Raw genomic sequence first — 13,071 nt, 5'->3', positions numbered from 1 at the left:
TAAGGACAATCCACTCAAAACACAGACTGTTGCAAACTGTTTCTACATAATGAAGATTTTTTTTAACGCAGCTGTTAGTAAAGGAACTTTGCGATAACTCTGCACAGAGGAAAATTGTGAGCACCTCCCTTTTGTGAAAAGCTTCTTATTTTTCTAAATGTCTGCTTACCCAAAGGTTTTTTTTTGGTCATGTGGTAGGCAGAGATTTTATCAAGTCATCTGCATGGTGTAGTAACTTGCAACATGCCAGAATGCTGGTAATGTAGTTGATCACTTTCCAAATTTTGTAAATACTAAATAGTCATCTGAAATCAACTACTGCGACAAAACCAGTAATATTTTAGCAACCCCAGTATGTGGAGAGTATCTTACTCATCTTTGACACGCTGCACTTAAAATTACCAGCCCTGTGATCAGCTTGGTACTGGTACTTTTCTAAGGACGCTGACACCCTCTTGCTGCTTCTTGATGCTTTTTCCAGACCCAGTGAAACACAGAGAAGGCAAATAAAATTAAGTTGTCCTGGAACCAGAATGTGATTAATCTGATGATTGGGCTAAAATGAGGAAAAAGCAAAAGATATAAGGACGTGGATGCCAGTCAATAAAAATGTATACTGATAACATAGATCGAGAGAGAGAGATCAGTAATGGTTGTGTTATTCTGCGGTTGAATTACTGTAGCTATGAATAGAGAAAGGCAGTCATTGGCAATGGAGCAACCTTTTGGCTGAGTTGCTGTATCATTATTGACTGCTGACAGTGCCGATGTACCAATAAGATGATCTGATGAAGAATTCATAGAGGAGAATGGTATCTGATCACTACACAAAACACAACTTGTGCACAGGTACATAAAGTCAGCAGAAAGGCTAATGGAATATTTGCCTTTATCATAAGGGAGTTGTAATTCAAAAGTGAGGAACTGACACTTTAGTTGTACAAAGTTTTGGTCAGACCCCATTGAGAGTACTACATTCAGATATGGGTACCGAACCTAAGGAAAAATATATTGTCCTTAGAAGGATTGCAATGTAAATTTGTCAAATAATTCCAGGGCGTGAAGAGCTAAGTTAAGGTTGCATATAGAGTCATAGAGAGATACAGCACTGAAACAGGCCCTTCGACCCACCGAGTCTGTGCCGACCATCAACCACCCATTTATACTAATCCTACATTAATCCCTCTCACATCACCACCTTGCCTCAATTCTCCTACCACCTATCTACACTAAGGGCAATTTACAATGGCTAATTTACCTATCAACCTGCAAGTCTTTGGCATGTGGGAGGAAACCCATGCTGGTCACAGGGAAAACTTGCAAACTCCGCACAGGCAGTACCCAGTACCCGGGTCGCTGGAGCTGTGAGGCTGCGGTGCTGATCACTGTGCCGCCCCCAATATTTGGCTTGTTTGTAAGGTTGAGTGATCTAATCGAGGTATTTAAAATTATGAAGGGATTTCATTGGGCAGATAGAGAGAGAAAAAAAAGGATCTAGCGCAAGAGGGCATAATCTTAAAATTAGAGCGAGGCGATTAGGAGTGAAATCAGGAAGCACTTTAGATCCAAAGGATAGTGGAAATCCAGAACACACTCCCCAAAAGGCTGTGGATGGTGGGTCAATGGGGAATTTTCAGACTGAGATCGATTAGATTTTTGTTCCATTAGGGTTATCAAGGGATATGGAACAGAGGCAGGTAAATGGAGTTAGGGAATTGAGGTACAGATCAGCCGTAATAAAGCTGAATGCTGGAACAAGCTCAAGGAGCTAAATGATCTACTGTTCTTGTGTAACTGGCCAGCTTTTGAATCGAGTTTATCACTCCCCTGAAGAGCTGACTTTGGGTCATTCAGATTAGTAGTCAAAACAGTCATTTCATCATAAAGTTCTTACAGCTTACTTCTCTATTAATTGTACTCCTGTCTAAAGAGGGCACGTTTGTTAAGTTCTTTGTTTGATAACTAGGCATACTCTCTTCCTATATATTACATATATATAATATATTCCTTTTATGTAAAAAAAAGCACACATCATATGATACTTGGCTCTCCTATATTTCTGTAGTGCAGCATATTGACAGAAGTAAAGTTTTAATCTATATAGTGTAAAATATTCATAGCAAAGCATAGCATAGCAAATACTTCTGCATTTCAAGAAATAATAAAATACTATACTTGATGTTTGTGCTCTGTGGTTATATACAGACATAGTAGAACACACACACTGTCCAGAAACCCGTATGTGATTAAGCTGCTTACAAACTAACAACTTCAGTACAAAAGCGAGGCTTTTATGGTAACTGACATTTCCAGTTATAAAAATGTTTGCAGTTGGTCATGATGGTCAAGCTATTAAAATTCAGTTTCAATGATATTTTAACAAATTCGTGTATTAGCCCAGTGGCGCAGCACATTTGAGCATTGATAGCCAATTATAGAAATGCTGAGTTTCTTTCCTGGGGTTTCCCACATGATGCATTCCCAGTATTTAGAACCATCTGGGGAAGTCAGAAAGCAAATCATTTCCTGAGTTGAGATATTTTATCAGCTGTTTGGTTGCTTAAAATTAGAGAAGTTGGCTTCGATGGAAGCAATGTCACCTGTTTTACCCCTTGCTCAGGTTGTAGTTTGGGGCATGTCTAATGAGTCAGGTGAAAGATAACTTTTCTTAAGATATTCAGATTGGAGAAGGGCTTTATTTTGAGCAAACTGGATTTTAATAACACTGCAATGTTTTGTTATGGATTAATCATTGTGTCAATTTCAAAAAGCATTGTTTTGCTCTCATTATATTCGAGCAGTGAGGGACCAGTGGAATGTGATGGGTAGCATTTAAGAACGAAGGAACTTGCATTTATATAGCATCTTTTGTAAGGAATTATTTCAAAGACAATTAAATACGTTTGAAGTGTAGTCGTTGTGGAAATGTAAGGAAATGGAGAAGCCAAATGGCACACAGGAGATACCACAAATCAGTTAATGACCAGATAATCTATTTTCATGATTTTTGGTTGAGGAATACATGAGGACACATGGAGAAATCGTCTGCTCTTCAAATCATGCAATGATTTTTTTATATCCGCTTGAGAGGACAGACAGAACATCGGTAAGCTGTGTTTTGACTTTAATTAACAACATTTTAGCTGATGAATAGGAGGGACAGATTAAGCTTGTTTGTTTGGTGCCTTACCAGAGGACTGGTTTAAGTCAGTAACGTGTTAAGTAATTGATTACAAAAGTGGCATGGTTAGCTGTTCTCTCCTGGCTTTTTCAGTGGCAGTTAGGCTAATGTGAAAATTGAAAGAGTGCACTTTTGTCGTGAGAGATTAGTCTTGAGCAGCAAGAGATCAATGGACTGAAAATGACCTGTGGGGTTTGGAGTTTCGCCTCAGCAGAACTGATCGGGGCTATGTACTTGAAGCTTTTAATTAATGCATGGAAAGTTGTCTCAAGTTACGCCACTTTTGGAGTTCGGATGAAGAGTTACAGACTTGAAACGTTAACTCTGTTTTTCTCTTCACAGGTGCTGCCAGGCCTGCTAAGTGTTTCCAGCATGGTCTGTTTTTATTTCACTTTTGGGGTTTGTTTGGTGTCTTCCCAGAGGTCTGGTTCAGATTAAGTTGTTATATAAGTGGTGTGATTAGTTATTGTATATATGATTCTTTCCTTTTACAGCTCAGCTATTGTAACAAGCAATGTTAGAAATTGCTTTTCAAAAAACAAGTGCAGAAGCATTGAAAATTTGTTTGAGTAAGTTGTTGAAGTTCTCTTTCAATAATTTGGGACAAGGAAATATTATTTGATATGGCTTCAGCATGTTCAGATTGTACTGACAGTCCCTCACTGATCACAACTCCAACCGTTCTTTTGATCTCTGTTATGGTATAGATTCCTGGAAATTTATAAATAATTTGTTTACATCTGTGATCTGAATCAGCCTTGCAAAGGTTCCTGATGAAGCTGTCAGTCCCGCCCCCTATATTTATACTTAGTACAAGTTTATGAAGCACAGGTGTGTATTGGTCGGCATTAACTACATAGCAACATGATTCAAGAGACACATTGGGAATGATCAGCTCCTTGTAATTTTGTTGTTCTGCCAGTTTAAAAGTTGATTATAGTTTCTGAGCACTTTGCGAAAAGTGAACAGCAGATGAATGCAATTTGTAATTGACTTCTTTCATGTAACCCACTGTGCTGTCCCCTCTATCCAGATTATTTTCTCTATCCTAGCATGATCCACGGGTGAAAAGGGTGAGAGTGAACCTTTCACCCTCTTGACCCCAGGCCCTGCCATCCTGGACTCCAAGTTTCTTTCTCGCCTATCTGTGTTGCTACACCTCCCAAACGCTTTAGTCATAACCATGGCTACAGATCGAACATGATGTCAACTGCAACATCAGTCTGGGACTAAGGCATGCCCTTGCCTTGGACTTTTGAGTCTCCTCAACCCCAGTTCCTGAACTGATTTCTCCTGAGAAACCTGTGCCCTGTTTTAAACTCCCTCCCAGTTCCACGTCTTAGCACACTGCTGTCCAGCCAAAAAATATATGATTGTTCTATGATTATTAGAAAGTTGCAGCCTTGACTCAGGCTTCAGGTCTCCATGGGAGATAAGAGGAAAAAGTCAGTGAGGGACAAAAGATAAAAAGAATTGTTTACCAATACACCGAGAATGAGAAAAAAATATGTATGACATACAGAGAGAGTCAGATAAATGTAAAGTTGGAGTCATCGTTGCAAAGATGAAAATAAGAAAGTGTGTGAGTGCCGTACAGGAAGATCAAGACAAGAATTGCCTCACAAGAGTGAGCAGAGAGACGGTTACAGGGAGAAAGGTAGTTTTTTGTTGTCTGAGAGTAATGCCAGGGGAGATTACCTAATAGTTTTTTTTAAAGAGAGGCACTGGAGATATTGAGCTCTGCAGTTTATTTACTCTGTTAGTTGCTCTAACATTGATCATATTTTCTTAGCAATAGATTGCAACTGAATTTAATTTGGAAACTCTCTACTTCTGAAAATTCGTAAATAAAGTCCCTTTAACAAGGTCTCCCAGTTTTTTTTTTGTTTCAACCAGCGTGCATATAGGTGGCTGGCAGCGAGCTTTAAAAGCGGTGGAGTGCGCGTGCAGGATTTGCCCCGCGGAGCCGCCACGATATTTCACATAGAGGGGTCGGACTACCTGCCCCGATGACGTAGAGGGGGCAGGCACTCCATCCCTGGCAGTGGCGTCCGGCGCCACTGCGCAGGCGCTGTTGCCATTTTTAAAGGGCTTCAGGCCCTGTAGTATCATTTAAATTTTTAAAGTGACGGGTCTTTAAAAAGTATAAGTAAAAATGTATTCACAGTTCCGATCCCCGCTCCCACCCCTACCAATGACTAATCAGTTTATTATTTCTCCTCTTCTTCCCCCCCCACAAAAAAAGTAAACTCAATCCTGACATTTCCCTCCAGAACTTTCTTTACTTTAACCTTCAACCCCTTCCCTTCACCAATCGCAGTAGTTTATGCCACTCCACCCCCGCAGCCCCGTCCTGAAAAATTCGCTCCTGCCACCTGCCCCCCCAGTGTTCCGCCTCAGATCTCTGAACAGTGATCCAAAGGTACAGGCGTTCCAGCAGCTGGCCGGAATATCGGAGTGGGGCGGCCAGAGTGAAGAGTTGAGTATAAATTCCTTTATTAACATTAAAAATTTTACTTAGGGCCCTGTCGCCGAGCGGCCGCCCCGAAGCCTTGCCGCCGCCGGTACTAGGGGGCGGGACCTTCCCAGCATCAAGGCCCATGGCAGGCCTCTCCCAGAGGTATTTTCCGGGCCCCCGCCACGACCCCCAATGTCAGGGAGCTGAGAAAATCCAGCCTGTGGTTGTCAATTTGTAGCTACTTATAAGTTCCATATTAAGATCGATAGAGCATATTTGTTTTTTGCTCCCAAACTAGTGAATCTATTTTTGAAGTGAGAAACTAACTCTGTAAGTGGCTATTAAGGAAGGAGCTGATGTGTCTAACAATCTAAGCAAACAGCACAAAGGAGAAACAGGGAAATGAAATGCTGTTATCTAGTTACTTTGACTTGAGATTGTTCTGGTCAGTTATAGCCGAGTGTAGTTAATCAAACGAAACAACTGTGTTTCTTGAGTGTAATTGTTTGAGATGGGGATAATCTTGTAGCGTTTTCCAAAATTGAATAATGCATATGGAGCTCCCATTTTGTACTTTGAATGCCAGAAGGTCTGTATCTGAAGAGTATGTTTAAAAATAAAAGTCAACGTTTATCAACCTGGAAGAAAAATCAACAAAACGTTAAGTCTTGAAGCTAAAGTCATTGTGAATCTTCACTGAAAATCTTAATATTTTCTGAGTCAGAAGGTACAAATTTGCAAGGAGCTGTACACAGATATGGAAGGGTTCACATCCTCACTGACAAATCTGCGATTACGTTGTTAAAGATCACTTTGGTCCCTGAAAATATTAACTAATCTTGCCCACTGCAGGTTGATAAAATACCACACTTATATACGTATATACATAAATAAGTATCTGCATGTAATATGGCGAGCGGCTCTTTACTGCAGCTGTCTACTTATTAAGGATGTGGATATTTGTAACGAAGACCAAAAATTTACAAAACTTGAGATAAGATCAAATTTATGTGCATATTTCATTGTTTGCCTTTTATCTCTGGAACAGTACTTGGGATTATCATAAAACACCTGTTTAAACCAGGACTTTTATTCAGAATCTCCTTCCAAACTTTAACAATCCTTAAGCAAAATAATACGAATGCCAGAAAGCTGAAATACAAACAAACTGCTGGAAATATTAAGCAGGTCCAGCATTGTCGTGGAGAAAAGCAACAGTTACATTTCAGGTCATTAACCTTTCGTCTGAACTGGCAAAGGTTGAAAGGTCATCAACCTGAAATGTTATCTCTGGTTCTCTCTCTCCAGATACTTGCTGACCTGCTGCGTGTTTTCTGTTTTTACTTTAATAGTTTTTCTTTACCATGTATATGAATCCCAGTTACTTTCAAGTTCTTTAGTAAATAAAGTAAGGGTTGTTATGCTTCAGTTATACAGGGCATTGATGAGACCACATCTGGAGTATGTGTATAGTATTGGTCTCCTTATTTAAGGAAGAATGTAAATGCGTTGGAAGCATTTCAGAGAAGGTTTACTGGACCTGGAATGGGTGGGTTGTCTTATGAGGAAAAGTTGGACAGGCTAGGCTTGTATCCACTGGAGTTTAGAAGAGTAAGAGGCAACTTGATTCAAACATGCAAGATCCTGAGAGGTCTTGACAGGGTGGATGTGGAAAAGTTGTTTCCCCTTGTGGGAGAATCTAGAACTCGGGGTCACTATTTAAAAATAAGGGGCTGCCCATTTAAGACAAAGATGAGAATTTTTTTTACTGAGGGTCATGAGTCTTTGGAACTCTAGTTGGGAATGTGTAGTCAAGGTTGCAATCAGATCAGCCATGATCTTATCAACTGGCAGAGCAGGCACAAGTGGCCTACTCCTGCTCCTAATTTGTATGTTTGTATGTAAATAAATAAACCATTTAGAATATATTATTTGCGAGCCTTTCTCCTCAGTTGTAGTTGAGTTCGGCTTGCTGTTGCAAGAGGTCAAAATTTCCTCAGAAAAAATTGCAGCGTTTCTCTTCATTGTATTTGAGTTTTCAAGGGAAAACATTAAAATAATTGTAATTGCTTCTTCTCGTGGCTTCACGGAGTGTTTTCCTCTACATTTTCTTTTATTGATACACAAGAGTGCATGAGTTCGTGGAGCTCACAAACAAAATGTCCTGGAATGCTCAATGAATAGGTTGTTTCACTGTCAGTTGTAAGTACAGAGGCTTTCTCAATCTTTAGCCTGTGATCTGATTTTTCTGCAGCTGAGAATCATAGTTCTGGGCACCCCCATGAATGTCAGACTGAGTTATCTTGCATAGATGCAGTCCTCTAACCAGAAAACATTGACACAAGCAGTTTAAACATAGAAAATTGCTATGATGTATGCAAGCCCAATCATTTTCTTGTAAATATTGCAATTTTTAATTATCTGTGTTACACAGACTGTATTTTCAGTAGGAAATGCTCATCTTTGTGGAGATACCAAGATGATGGCTAAAAACATTTGCAAAATTATTTGTAGTTGATTTAGTTAATTCCATCTCCTTTTATTGGTTTATTTTGAGTGCTTATGGTTGATTTTTCCCCCCCCACATTATTATTGTATCACATTTAATTCATGCATTATCTCTACTTGTATAGTTCACATTTGTCGCTATTTTATGAGTATAAAATTTGACCAAACATGGCTCACAAAAGTTGCATGACTTAGCGTTATGTTAAATTTAGACAAATGCATGCTCGATACACCATGATGCACCAGCGGATCTGACGTTGATCTCTCTTGACTTTCTCTTTATCTTTCTGTTTCTTCATCTCTTTCTGTCTTTTTCTTTTCTTGTCTTTTGGGTGGCAAGTAATGGATAGTGTGCTGGGGAAAGCGAATGAGATGCCATGGTTTCCTGTAGGCTGCCTTATCTGGTGGAGGTTGTGGGGAAAATATGGACCACGGAGGCTACTTTTCTTATCTCCTCGCCCCTGCCCCATCACTACTTTTGCATGCCTTATTTCTTCACATTCCCACCAAAATTCTTTGAAGGTGGCAGGACTGGTGGTTAAAGCTGTTAAAAAAACATGCAGAAACCTTAGCTTTCTAACTCAAAGCATACAGTACCGAAGCAACAAAGTTACGTTAAACCTTCAGAAATCATTGGTTAACTTTCAGCTGGAGTATTGTGTCCAATTCTGGGTACCACAGTTAAGAAGGATGTTGAGGCCTTGGTAAGGGTGCAGAGGAGATTTAGTAGAATGGTACCAAGGATGAGTTACTTCAGTTATGTTGAGAGATCGAAGAAACTGGGTTTGTTGTTCTTAGAACAGAGAAGGTTAGAGGAGATTTCATAGCGGTGTTTGAAATTATGAGCGATTTTGATAAGAGTAAATAAGGAAAAACTGTTTCCTTTGGCAAGTACATGAGGAAAAACTTTTTCACACAATGAGTGGTTAAGGTCTGGAATGCCCTGTCTGAGAGTGTGGTGGAGGCAGCTTCAATTGAAGCATTCAAAAGGGAATTAGACTATTATATGAAAAGGAAAAATGTGCAGGCTTATGGGGAGAAGATGAGGGAATGGCACTAGATGAATTGCTCTTTCGGAGAGCCGGTGCAGACACGATGGACCGAAAGGCCTCCTTCTGCACTGTAACCTTTCTGTGATTCGGTAAGTGGTTCAGTAACCAGAAGACACAGATTAAAAGTAATTGGCAAAAGAACCAGAGGGGACATCAGAAAAATCTTTTTTAATGCAGTGAGTTATGATCTGTAATGTGCCGCCTGAAAGGTGGGATTAGCGGATTCAATAATAACTTTCAAAAGAATGATATATGAAGTTGAAAAAGAAAAATTTGCAGATATGGGGAAAGAGTTGGGGAATGGAGCTAATTGGATGGATTGTTCTTTCAAAGAGCAGCAGGATGGGCCGAATGGTCGTCTCCTGTGCTGTAATGTAGGAAACTCCTTGCTTTCTACATTATAACAAAAGTACAGTTAAAGAGCTTTGTGCTATCAGGAAAAGCATTATATAAATGCAAGTCTTTCTTACCTCATGGAATTTTGTAAGAAATACCCAATCTGCCTACTTCTCTGTTTCATTGTTTTTGTATCTCTCCCCCACACTCGCACATGTATAAGGAATTAGAAGGCGATAATTAGAAGGTTTTTTTGCATGAAAATTCAACTCTTTTTTGAAAAATGAAGCAAAGTTCGGATGATAAGAGACACACGTTCTCAGCTGTGTTTATTTGTACCACAAATGAGTTGGGCCAGATTTTTGATTGTTTCCCTTGGAGGACGAAACACACCCAACACTTTGTCTGGAATTTGTAATTAGATCCAGTCATCGTCAGGCAAGCAGGCTGCAGCTATGCACATACAAACCCCATCCTCTCTGCTTAAAAAAGAAACTCAAAAGACATTTACCTGGATGACATTTTTCCTTTTGCTTTTCTTGAATGTTACAAATAACCAAATAAATTTTGGTAGAGGCTGAGAGAGCAGCATGCTGTCATTTGGCTAGCTTAAATACCACTGCTTCCGAGCAAACGTACACTGCACATGCTCAGACGACCATCCGCGAATATTGTCACCATACCAGGCAAAAACACCATGTCATTTGTTTAATCAGTTTTTTTCAGTGAGAATTTTGGGATTTAGTTGTGTTTTTAAAATGTGATTTCACACCTTTTTTAAAGCCAAAGATTGCAGACATTCACAATGTTTACTGAAGCCAGACAAGTCTGTTTCTGGCTTGTAACAGCTCACTTTTGATTTAAGACTGATAAAGTGAGAGGTAATCCTCATCCCAGGCCCATTAACCAGGATTGCCTCCATTCCTTTTTAGAGGAGTAGGAAATATGATTTCCTTAAGCCAGCATTGCAAAGGAGGAGGAGAGGAACTGGTTTCAGTTGCAAACCTCATGGTGGATCCCGAGCTGTGAGGAAGTCAGAGCCACAACCCTCTCCCTGGCTGAGGGCACAATGAAAAATATGACAGAAGGACACATGGGCAGCCAGCCAGCTAGGTTTTAAAACAAGATACCTAAATGTAGGCCTTGGACCCAGAGTTGGAAGCTAAAACGTTGGTCAGTTTTTGCAGTTAGAAGTCTTTCACAAGAAAGGTAATGCTGGAATCAAGATCGGCCTATTTTTCAAGCTGAGAAGTAAGATTGTGTTCAATTTGTGGCTGACTGGTCTCCTTCTGTGCTGTAACCATTCTATGATTCTGTAATGTGGGCACTGTGGGTGTACCTACCCCACATGGACTGCAGTGGTTCAAGAAGGCAGCTGACCACAACCTTCTCATGGGCAATTAGGGATGGGCAATAAATGCTGGCCTAGCCAGCGATGGCCACATCCCATGAAACGAGTTTTTTAAAAAAAAATGGACACACTGTCAAATAAACGATGCTGATCGCTTACGGGAGTGACCAGCATTGTGAAACCCAAGAGAATATTTTTAACGCCCAGGCTTGAAGAGGCTTCTGACATATTCAAATGAAAACTTGAATGTAATTTTAAGGGAGGTAAATTCAAAACTAATCAGTGGAAACAATATTTCTTTGAGTGAGTAGTCAATCTATGGAGCAGACTCCCGACGGGCATATTGGAAGCAGTTAGTATCGATTCATTCAAATGCAAATTAGATCGGTTTCTTGCTCGGTGAAACAGATGAACTTGAACATATGCTTTCCAAAGCTCTACACTACTGAGGTATTCCTTGCTATTATTAGTCAACACTCCATTATTGTGTTGTGTCTACCAGGATAGGAGAAGGCAAATGGATTTTGGTCTTTTTTTAATCTCGCAATTCCTATGTTCCAAAGGTCAGAAAAGCTAATTCAATGAGCAAATTAATCATGTTACTGTTAAAAGCATTTTTTTAAATTTACTTCATTTAAACCCCTATGTTGCACAGTAGAAATTTCAATTGCAAAGGAAAATGGCATGTAAAACAAATTCAAGAACTATTTCCCCATTTTGAGCAGGTTGTGGGCAATGCAATCATAAAGCACCAATTAGTGGCTGAAACTGGTAATTACATTGTGATGAGTCAATTGACAGAATTTATAATGAAAAAAGAGTAGACATGAAAGTTTGACAACACAAAGTAAGATCAGAATTGTACAGAATGTAAGATTTTTATTCAGATATATGGATATTAAGAAAAACATGAGTAAATTTAATACGGCATTGGTCATAATAAGTTGCCTAATGTGCTGCTTTTAAGGAATTAATATTATTTCCATGTAACACTATTATTTGCTGCTGTGTTTAAGCTGTACACCTTTTGCTATGATTTCTGAACAGAGTGAATTCTGAGAACAGTTATTTCAACACACTTGTTAAACCAGGGAGTTGCATACTATTGTCTCAATGTTTTATGTTTCTGAAATGCTGTTGCTATTTACTTTCTGAAATTGTATCTCAAAGAACGTTACTTGGCAATAAGGTAATCAGGCTTAGCCCTGCAAATTTTAATTTGTAAGGATCTTTCAATTTGTTTTTACAATATTATTTAGTCAGAATTCTGTATCCTTAGTGGAGATTTTATTTCATTGTTTTTTCAGAAGCTGTCAGTTTTACCAGTGGAAAGTGTGCAAATGTGTTAATCCATATTCATTGTTACTCACGTCATGGTGATATCTTTAGAGGTTAAAATATTTAATGATTCTGACCATTTTTTGTTGCAGCCATTGATGTATGTTGTTGAAAATGTAATTCCATCTGAGAATAGCTGAAGTTCGCTGACTAGAAAATTGTCTCAAGGAATTAATAGCAGCAATATGCAGGAGGATATCAAAGTGATAATGGGGACGTCAAGGAGGAAGGGACAAATGGTAATGGTTAAGGGTGGTACAACCAATAGAACTATTGAAGAGAAAGATTTTTAAAAGCATAGGAGATAGGTGGGAAAGGAGTTCAGGTGCTGGAATACGGGGGCTGAATGAGCAGAAATAGCGTAGCAGAGGGATCAAGGGACAAAGAGTGGCAAAGGCAGTCACAGTTGTGGAGGTAGAAGTAAGGAGTTTTGCAGGGTAAAATGTGAGCTTGCAGTCAAAAGGTATACCACGGTTCTGCACTGCCATGCTTACCCTGAGGTAGCATGCTGGGGTTTGGGGAATAGAGTTGGGAACAAAGCTGCTGGCAGGAGCCTAAATAGTTGGAGGAAGTTTTGGCTTATCCAGTTCTTAAGGTCAAACTGACAATTGGAGTAAGTAATTAAAGCCTTTTGATTGATGAAGCAGAGAGGTCGAACTGGGTGTCATCAGCTTATATATGGAAGCTGATCCCATGATTCTGGATGATGTTGCCAAAGGGTGGAATATGGATGGTGAAAAGGCAGGGACCAAGGATGATCCCCCTGGAACACTTACTGAAGGGAGCATAAGAACAAGAATCTGTTTGAGCATAATTTGGAAAGAGCTGTACCACTGATGAGGAGGAC

At 39.6% G+C, this 13,071-nt stretch overlaps 1 protein-coding gene across 6 annotated transcripts in view; it reads left to right on the top strand.

Moving 5' to 3' along the window:
* Positions 1–13,071, top strand: part of fbxo9 (F-box protein 9) — a 136,124-nt gene that overhangs the window by 992 nt on the left and 122,061 nt on the right. The gene's annotated exons all lie outside the window — the stretch shown is intronic.

This window comes from Heterodontus francisci, chromosome 3 (assembly GCF_036365525.1).
Source record: "Heterodontus francisci isolate sHetFra1 chromosome 3, sHetFra1.hap1, whole genome shotgun sequence".
NCBI classification, from domain to species: Eukaryota; Metazoa; Chordata; class Chondrichthyes; order Heterodontiformes; family Heterodontidae; genus Heterodontus; species Heterodontus francisci.
Note: the sequence above shows the minus strand (reverse complement) of the source record. Positions and strands in the feature narration are given on the sequence as shown.